This window comes from Helianthus annuus, chromosome 9 (genome assembly GCF_002127325.2).
Source record: "Helianthus annuus cultivar XRQ/B chromosome 9, HanXRQr2.0-SUNRISE, whole genome shotgun sequence".
Classification (NCBI taxonomy): Eukaryota; Viridiplantae; Streptophyta; class Magnoliopsida; order Asterales; family Asteraceae; genus Helianthus; species Helianthus annuus.
In genome coordinates, this window is record NC_035441.2 from 168,911,180 (window position 1) to 168,914,875 (window position 3,696).

Consider the following 3,696-nt stretch of genomic DNA (forward strand, 5'->3'; position numbering starts at 1 on the left):
TCCAACGACGGTTCTGGTGGGTTTTACCCACGGCTGGATGGTGTTGGTGGAACAAATCATTGGAGATGAAGATTGTGATGTTGTGATAACCGGAGAAGATGATGTGGGTGTTCTATGGTGGTTAAGCAGCGGCCACATCCACTCATGGGTTCTTTCTTGCCAATGTGTGTATCAACTGATGGTTAAGCAATTGATGAGTCAATTATTGTGTGTGTATTTATTTATTTATTAATTTTTTTAAAAGGTGCCACTTTTCTGCAGATTTTGGCTCAAGGACCGGCTACAATGGGAAAAGGTCAACTCAACACCAAAATCGGTGGTTCCATGAGGTTGTAAAGATTCGTGGAAACAATCCCAGACATGGGCTTTTGGTATTTTGTTTGAGGTTGAAGGTAGTAAACTGAATCTCAATTCTCAACTCATGGGTTCTTTCTTGCCAATGTGTGTTGACAAAGACTAATGATACAAGCTTTATCATTAATTTTATTAAAAAAAAATGGTCCAATGGTAGGTGAAAAAATGGTACTTTATCCAGTTTTTTGAGCCTTAATCATGTGTATTTGATGATTCTAAGTTTATAAGTTTGTTTGTTTTTTTTTTTTTTTTTTTTGCTTCGTTTGTTCGGTTGTGGTTTGGTAGCCATAGATTGATTGTTTGATTTTTGATGGGTACAATTGGGCATCTGGGTCTGGTCGGGTTTGTGAGTTGGGATTTGCAGGGTTTGGTTTATTGATCTTCTAAAGTGATTACTTTTTCTTGAATATCAAATTTACTGGTTTATTATTTCATTGATTTTTAGGTTAATTCAAGATTATAGCCATCTTCAACATCTGGGCTTCAGCTGCATTTTTGGGCAAAAAATATGTAACATTGGTGATGCAGTCATCGGCTCCTAACCGAGGTTCTCCGTGGGTGTGAAAAGTGTACCAACTGCCAAAAGGTTTTGTCTTTCATTCAACCTAATTATTTTATTTTAAAAAGATAAATGCGCTAAACTTCAAAGGTTTTTAGGTCACTAAAAATGACATCCAAAGGATGCTTGGGTCCCAATTATTTCTGAGGCTCTTGCATACTCAGGGCGCAAATGGCAACCCTGTCGCCTAGGCGCAGACCCTTAAAAAGCGCATTCCCTAGACAAGCAAGGCGTACGTCAGGTCCTCCTTCGAACCGGTTCAGACCGTTTGAAACTACCTTTGGCCGGTTCAGATAGACTTTTTAGCTGGCTTAGACAAGTTTTTTCTGGTTCAGTGTACCTTTGCGCTGTGCTGCACTCAAGGGAGTTTTGCTGCTTCTCACTGAACTCAAGGCTATTTAGTTGCGCCTCGCCTTGTCTGGGTGCCTAGGCACACGTGCCTTTGGTGTTGTAGAGCAGCTATTAAGGTTTTTAGATATGACTTAACTGTGTGGTACTCAGATTTGTTCATTCAATTGATATTAAGCTTGTGCTTTTCGATAACATTAACTGATTAGGGCTAACTTTCATTTAACACGGTGTGTTTTAGGCTTTGTTAGAATTGTCTTGAGCTCTAGAAAGGTGGGTGCCTGGGGTGTACAGTGATAGCTTTGGTGCATACTGTTTACAATGATTATATTGAAGTACTTATCAGTAACAAAGTTTACATGTTTCAGATGATTAGCTTAAATGTTTTTGTTGCTAATTTGTTGCAGTCTAATCTAGAGAATACTGTGGGTGTGTTAACAATGGCTGGTAAAAGGTTTTCCGTTTTCGTGGTTTGGTCACTCCCATCTTGGCTTGCATGCATGGTTAGCTTCTTTAGACATTATAAAATATCATTGGTGTCCCTCTTTTTATTATGTGTTAAACGTCGAAGTTAATTCTGTTGTTCCTCAGGTTTAGAAGTAGGCGATGAGATGAACTTGGCAGCTGGGATTTAGGTTGCCCAGTTGGCACATAAGCATCGCCAGAACAAAAAAAAAAAAACCAACAACAATGGATAATCGTGTTTGCAGGAGGGTATGTACTGTTACAGTTCTAGCCATGGCAGCTTTTAGTGTGTTCTAATTTATTTCCCCTTGTTGTTTTTCTGTTTTTTGCTTTCAGTCCAGTAAAATATTAATAAATTAGAAAATTAGAAAATATATAAAATATAAAAACAAAGAAAATTGTGAAATCACAATGAAGAGTTTATACTAAGGTTTATATAAGGGTATGAATAAGGCTATACATTAAAAAGTCTACTTGACTTTTATTTTTTTTGGCATTGTTTTAGTATAAGATGATTTGGAGATTTTTTGGGTTTTTGGGATGATGTAATTAGGAAACATAATCTGGGTTTTCTGTAATGGAGTTTAGGTTAGGGAAATTGAGAGAGAAGCACATGAAGAAGTCGGAACTCTGCCAGAGAAAGATGCTAAACAATATGTTGCCCTTGACTTGATTTCAAGGCTGAAGAACCATCGGTTTTACGATGATGATGATAATCCAAAAGGTAGTTTCTTTCTTGAATTCAAGTGAAGAAATTTTACCCTATGTTTTTAGAGGTGGCTAAACATGTTGGTTGAGTAACGGGTTAAAATGAGTTTGGGTCTAAACAAGTCGGGTCGGGTTTTTTTGAGTTGCCAACTTTTTTTTTTCATGTTTATATTTAGATTTTAGATATGAATAGCACTTGTATCATTAACTTGGTAGCGTATTTATTTCAGATTATACAGCACCTAGGATTGCAAGTATATAAGGAAAGTTCAAACCTTTATACTTGACCCGTTATCAAATAAATTCCAACCCAGTTTAACCAGTTTTCATATGAACGATTTAAGAATTAAGATTGCCAGTTCGCCATACCTTGTTATTGGAGTCCAATTGTTTCCTGCTTTATACTTTCATAGTATGTGATACATGTTAAGAGAAAGATGTACGCTTTGACATATAAAGTCAAAATAATTCCTTACATTTTCAAATTGAAGATGGATTTTGTTACTTATTTAATTATATAAATTTCCAATTATATTTGTTTGTATATTTAATTGATTACCAATTTTCTTCTAATAAACGTCAAGAATCAGTATCAATCTTGAAGTTCATAATGTAGCCTTTTTACATCAAAAGTCAAAAGATATATGTGTTGACCGTGTATTCTTGTCGCCACTCATCAGCTCTAGAAATATGGGGTAAACAGAAGTACCATACAATATATCATAAGTTGACTATGCATAAAATCATTCATAGCTACTACTAAAATGGTTTATTACATGATGTGGGTAGCTTTCCATGCCACAAACAATGGTCTAACGATTGAGATTATTCTTTTTATTCCACAACTCGAAGAATTCATGTTCATTCTACACAAGGTTTAGTAGATTGAAAGCAAAACGTTAATGGTTGGCACTCTTAAGGTTGATGGGTATCAAGCACTCCTTTATAATATACATGACAATTTTCAAAATTAATAAAGTATGATATAAAAACATGAACCTCAATCTCTTCACCAAATATTTGAATCTTTATATGGTCTCCTTGAAATTTCAATTAATCTATCAGTCATGTTTTATATCTACATTGCTACATGTATTTTAGTAACTTAGTTTTTAATGTGTTATATTTTAATATAAGTGACATATTAGTTTTCACTAAAATCTTTAATTTTTTTATTCTCTCACAACGCACTTTTTTAATATTAAAATATGGGATATGTACTTTAAAGATCTTCTCCCTAGACGTAGATATATCACACTCAT

The 3,696-nt window shown here is 34.8% G+C and overlaps 1 long non-coding RNA gene across 1 annotated transcript; it reads left to right on the forward strand.

Moving 5' to 3' along the window:
• The first annotated feature begins 802 nt into the window (after positions 1 to 802).
• LOC110874927 lies at positions 803 to 2,966 on the forward strand. The gene is made up of 4 exons (XR_002556351.2): positions 803 to 940; positions 1,669 to 1,764; positions 1,853 to 1,975; positions 2,315 to 2,966. It is a non-coding gene; the product is annotated as an uncharacterized LOC110874927 (long non-coding RNA).
• The last annotated feature ends 730 nt before the right edge of the window (positions 2,967 to 3,696 follow it).